This window comes from Pimephales promelas, chromosome 16, assembly GCF_988280905.1.
Source record: "Pimephales promelas chromosome 16, fPimPro1.hap1.1, whole genome shotgun sequence".
In the NCBI taxonomy this organism is placed as follows: domain Eukaryota; kingdom Metazoa; phylum Chordata; class Actinopteri; order Cypriniformes; family Leuciscidae; genus Pimephales; species Pimephales promelas.
This window is the reverse complement of record NC_142784.1, coordinates 31,069,567-31,075,982: the sequence shown is the minus strand read 5'-3', so window position 1 is coordinate 31,075,982 and position 6,416 is coordinate 31,069,567. Positions and strand designations below refer to the sequence as shown.

The window sequence follows — 6,416 nt, the reverse complement described above, 5'->3', positions numbered from 1 at the left end:
ATCCGTAAATTTGGGGTCGGCCAATATGTGATTTTCCGGGCCGATGCCGATACCGATTATTACAGATCAAATAGACCGATAACCGATATTTTGAACCTATATATATATATATATATATATATATAAAAATAAACACAATATATATATATATATATATAATAAATATTTGTGTTATTGAAAATAAAAAAGTCGTTAGAAAAAATAAAATCGGAATCTGCAAAAATCGGTATCGGCAGGTCAAACTCAATGAAAATCGGAAATCGGAATCATCCTAGAAAATTGTAATTGGTGCATCTCTAATAATAGCTCGTAATAAAACATGAATCAACATTTGCTTTTTTTAGAGATGGCGATGGATTTGAAATGTAAAAGCGACACAAAGATGCCGTTTTATTACTCAACGGGTGATTATAAGGTATTGTATTAAACAGATACATTTTTATATGTAGCTCTCTTACAGAGTTGATTGTAAAGCATTATCTATTATAAAGGCTCATTTAATTTTGTGTTCTGGAATTCATTTTCAAGGAAGTAGCGTGTCTATTAATGTGTAAAGCTACAGTAACGTGTTCAGCTTGAGATCCTTTCATATAAACTGGTTTCATCTCTGAAGTCTAGTAGTGAATGTGCCGAAGAGCCGAAGCACAACCTAAGCAATGTTCTTCCATAAAATGCATGCAATTGTGATTTTTAACCACTAGAGGGCTAAAAGTTACATAGTGTACCTTTAAATAATACATAACTTTAAAAAATATGTGTACAAAATAATTAAAAATAAGAGACACTGGTTAAGCCAGCTATAAAGGAAAGTCTTGCAGAGGCAAAGCAAGTTATTACATTGATGAAAATAATATATCACAATCAAAAATAAGAAGTTTTGATCTCATGGTGACTTGATAATTGCAACCTGTGTGTCTGTGAAACATCCCACAAGTGTTGTGTTCAGTTAGAGGTGTACCAGACACAGAATGAGAAACTACAGACAGGAAAAGTTGAAGAACCTTCAGAGGCCGGATGCTCGAGGTGAGCCAGTTCAACACACACACAGAGACTTTCAGTGCTTGATTTAACTGCAGTATAGCATCATGAACCTGCACTGAATACTGATTTCAGCTATTTACTGTATCTCACTGACATCTTTGACAGATTTATCGCAGACATAAAAAACAGATACACAAAAACAAACTATACAGTAATGAGATTTTAAAATTTGATGAAAAACGTGCTATAAAGTCGTTGTCTGTCTATTGCTGTGCAGTTGCTAAGGTGTTGCTAGGCATTTACTTACAAGAGCCCACCCTCAAGTCTCTCTGATATTCTGGTCTCACGTCCCTCAATGCAAGTCCTCACTTTCACTCTCTCCCTCCATCCATCTCTGCCTCCCGATGGGGCGGTTTGTAATTAAAACCCGTTCCGGATACGCCCCCGCTTGGAGGTTTGTGTCTCTTCCACCCTCGAGTCTCATTAAACCTGTGGATCACAGAACAGCTTCCATCCCTCCTTTGTCCAACACTTCATTTAGACCGGCCAAAGAAATATTAAACCACGAGAGTGATGAAAACACAATGAAACGGCGTTTGTTTGAGCTGCATCCAAATGAACAAATCTGCAACATCAAAGCAACCAGAAATGATTCACATTAGCAACATTAATGACAACTGACTAAGCAATGTGGGCGTGTACACTGCCTATTTATGCAAATGAGCATAGATTCAAGATTGTAGTGCACTATTAAAGGGATAGCACACTTTGAAATTAATTTAATGATTTGTTTAATGTTTTAGCTTACCTCAAAGGCATCCAAGATGTAGGTGTCTTTGTTTCCACAGTATTTTCAATTTTGATATTTTTAGGTCAAACTGTTCTGGTTTGTCAGTCATATAATGGAGGTCTATGGTCACCACCTCAAAGAGCATGCGCAGAGAAGTCCAAATTAAACATGATTTAATGACTCGTAAATGTAAGTACTTATTGATGGCCTAAGACACGAAACGAGAGGGTTGAGTGAGAAAACGAACAGTATTTATATCGTTTTTACCTCTAATCAATATTTCTATTGATTATAGAATAAGTTTTATTGCCAAATAAAGGACACATTAGGGATATGGTATGAATTCTCATTGAAATGCGTTTATTAATAATAATAATAATGCTTTTTATTCAGCAAGGATGGATTAAGTTGATCAAAACTGACAGTTAAGAATATAACAAAACTTTTTTTTTTCAAAATAAATGCGGTTCTTTTGAACTTTCAATTCAAATAATCGTTAAAAATATCCCTGTTTTCACAAAAATATGAGTCATGATATTTTAATGATTTCTGGGGGATCATTTCACCCTGAAGACCGGAGTATTGGTGCTGAAAATGATGCTGAATAAATTACATTTTAAAAAATATACTCAAATAGAAACAGTTATTTTAAATTGTAATAATATTTCACAATATTTCTGTATTTTTGGTCAAATAAATGCAGCCTTTTGCAGAGACTTTTTCCAAAAACATTTAAAAACAATTCGGACCTCAAACTTTTGGGATTCTGTTGCTCTGAGCATCATTATTGACAGAAACATCGCTATGTGATGCTGTACACTTGTCACATCACCACCTGTACTGTTCAATACAACAAAACTAGAACGCTGTATCCACTCGCACTGCAGAAAGCCTCTAGGAAGTGTTCTAGTTTTGACGGGTCACAGAAAGACTCAATATTTGCTCAGGAATGAATGAGGTAAACTGCGAGTTCAGTGAGAATTGGGTTTAGTGAGGTATAAAAACAGCTTGTGCTTCTGAAAGAAAAGCAGGGGGTGACAGTTAGCATGCTTGGACATATTTCATGAACTGTGAAGAGCTGTAGAGAGGATTAGATGTAAACACAGCTGGAATGTGTGTGTGAGACGCAGAGCAGTTTAATGTATTTATGCATTTGGTGTGTCGTGTAATCTTAATGGAACTGAAGTGCTATGAATAGTATTTACATACTGAGTGTGTGCATGTGTGTGTGCAAATGCTCTTCCAACCGTGCAACTAAAATGTGTTTCTTAAAGCGATAGCGCACTCAAAAATAAAAATGGTGCCATTTACTCAACCTTATGTCATTCCAAACCTGTGTGCACTCTGTATCGCATTGTTTTCGATACGATACCGATACTTTCAAGGCCAGTATCGCCGATATCGATGCCAATAATTTCAAGGCCATTATCGCCGATATCGTTACCGACACTTTCAAGGCCAGTATCGTCGATATCGATAACGATACTTTCAATGCCAGTATTGTCGATACCGATACTTCTAAACTGAACTTTTAAATTAGAACATTTCTTAAATTATTGAATTACTAAGATTAAAATGGGTAATGATACCGACTTAACATTATAATTTAAAGGCATTTCAACATTCAATACCCCTTAATTGGCATTTATTAGATTATATTTTTATTTACACGTGGTTACATTGTTTACTTGTAGTGGTAACCATGGAAATCTACTATATCATAGGCCTAGATTAATATATGGTCATTTTAATAAGGGACTGCCAGTGACCGGCTGTTGCACCCATAAAATGCAACCTTTTTATTCTGACAGTGTATGATTTATATTAAAATTAGTTACAGAATAGAACTATGAACTTTTAACATTCATTTGCACAAACTATGTAGTCTAAAATTTAAATGAGTTTATTGTGAAATAGCTCAAACATGATGTTTTTCTGTCTCCTGTTAAGCATTGTTCTGGGCTGCGTTTCCCAAAAGCATCAATGGTTTCTTGTGATACTTTTGGGAAACGCAGCCCTGTTTGAACGCATTGTCGGCAGTGTGTGAACGCTCTCTGTGATTCATTGCTTCTTGGAGCATTTGCATGTGTTCAGATAAGCAGGAAAATAGTTAAACTACACAATTATTTACTAAACAGGTTATTCCTTCAATTCAATGCATATTGTACGGATTAAACTTCTTGTCAAATAAACAAAATCACTGGCAAAAAAAAAATGTAGTATCGATATTTTTATTTGAGTATCGATACTTTCGTTACTCGACGTCAGAAATGATACGCCCATCCATACATTGCATGGATAAATACAGCTGAAGCATTCTTCTAAATATCACATTTTGTGCTCCACAAAAGGAAGACAGTTATAGCAACCTGATCTCACGTCAATTTGTATGAATTTTACGAGATGGCTAATTCGTACGAATTCATACGACCTCACTTGTGCGATTTTTGATAATTCGTACATATTTTACGAGCTACCAAATTCATATGAATTCGTACGAATGACCTACCCCTGACCCCGCCCCTAAACCTCACGTGGGTTTAGACAAATCGTACGAATTCGTATGAATTAGCCACCTTTTAATCACTCGTACGAATTGGTCGTGAGATAGCGTTGGAGTAAATGACACCATTTCAGTTTTGTGCAACTATGCTTTTAATCCATCTGACAATATTTTAGTCCTATGGTAATCAAATGCACTAAACCCGAGGGACATATTCTACAAACAGTCGAATCACATTTCCATGCTCTATAATAGACTAATGATGAAATAGACTATTTCATCTGATTCCAGTAAAACCACTGAATATCTGTGATATTCAATCCTAAAGTGGAAAACCTAAAATTTGGAATAATATAATATATGGTAATTTTATCATTTAACATCAGAGTCTGACAGCTCCTCCCGCTCCGCTATGTAATTAAAGCTGTGACAGTTTAGAATATGATGTTCTGAAGATGAACATTCCACACTTTTTTTGGGTTAATTTATGCATCATTTGAGTATTAAAAGTTCTATTTGGAATTTTCAGTGTGAACACACTCCTCCCATTTACACTACAAAACGGCATAGAATAGTGCACAAGAACGCAAATTGTCTTGGAAGCAAAATTTGAAGCAACAAATGATGATCAAATAATGGAGAATCAAAGAGCTTCATAAATGGGCATAAAGCCAATAAACTCTTGCCATGTTAAAGAGCAAATTGATAATTCAATAAAGTCATCCGTTTCTGGTCCTCCATTGCATTCTTCACAACACTGAAATATATGGACCACTGCCCAGAGCAAATTGTGTTTATCACATATTTTAGGGCCAGTTTGCCCTTTTACTTCATTTGCATAGAGTAATTCCTTTAGTGAACCAACACAGTGTATGTGAATATACAACTATGGACACACTCCCTGTGTTGAGAAATGAGTTCAGGAAAGTCACTGGTTAACATCTAACATCATGTGACAGCATGATAGCGGAAGATTGATGTTTTCATCAGCTGGTCATGATGAGTGTGTATTTTATAGGAGAAGCAGGGAATAATTCATGCTCAAGGTTACTGAATGGATGGTAAATGAAAGACTGATGCATTATAAAGGTATGTGGTTTATGCACAATTCAGGTGAGGTACAATTATCTGTCAGCCTGTCATTCCGAGCACTCAACTGAAAATAAGTGTACATTCTAAGAAGTCTAGTAACTTCTGTCTTCTTTTAACAAATTAATCTCACAATTCTGACTTTTTTTCTCACAATTGCGAGTTTACTTCGCGCAATTCTGATGTTATTTCTCAGAATTGCGTGATATAAAGTCAGAATTGCGAGATATAAAGTCAGAATTGCGAGATATAAAGTCAGAATTGCGTGATATAAAGTTGCAATTGCTTGTTATAAAGTCAGAATTGCGAGATATAAAGTCAGAATTGTGTGATATAAAGTCAGAATTGCGAGATATAATGTCAGAATTGCGAGATATAATGTCAGAATTGCGAGATATAATGTCAGAATTGCGAGATATAATGTCAGAATTGCGAGATATAATGTCAGAATTGCGAGATATAATGTCAGAAATGCGAGATATAATGTCAGAAATGCGAGATATAATGTCAGAATTGCGAGATATAATGTCAGAATTGCAACATAAAGTCGCAATTGCGTGTTATAAAGTCAGAAATGTGAGATATAAAGTCAGAAATGTGAGGTATAAAGTCAGAATTGCGAGATATAAAGTCAGAATTGCGAGATATAAAGTCAGAATTGTGAGGTATAAAGTCAGAATTGCAACATATAAAGTAGCAATTGCGTGTTATAAAGTCAGAATTGCGTGATATAAAGTCAGAAATGTGAGGTATAAAGTCAGAATTGCGAGATATAAAGTCAGAATTGCAACATATAAAGTAGCAATTGCGTGTTATAAAGTCAGAAATGCGAGATATAAAGTCAGAATTGTGAGGTATAAAGTCAGAATTGCGAGATATAAAGTCAGAAATGCGAGATATAAAGTCGAAATTGCGTGTTGTAAAGTCAGAATTGTGAGATATAAACTATTCTGAGGGGGAAAAATGTTAGTCTTTTTTCCCACTTAGAATTGGCCTGATAACTCGCAAAGATAACTCGAGTTTATATATCACAATTCTGAGAAAAGATGTCAG

At 35.1% G+C, this 6,416-nt stretch overlaps 1 protein-coding gene across 2 annotated transcripts in view; it reads right to left on the bottom strand.

The window, feature by feature from the left end:
• Window positions 1-6,416, bottom strand: part of slc8a2b (solute carrier family 8 member 2b) — a 179,640-nt gene that overhangs the window by 75,772 nt on the left and 97,452 nt on the right. Inside the window, exon 1 of one of the 2 annotated variants that reach the window (XM_039678867.2) lies at window positions 1,289-1,414. The exons of the other annotated variant lie outside the window; for it this stretch is intronic. The gene's annotated coding sequence lies outside the window, so the exon portion shown is untranslated. Of the gene's footprint in view, window positions 1-1,288; window positions 1,415-6,416 lie in introns of those variants that run through there. 2 annotated transcript variants of the gene reach the window in all.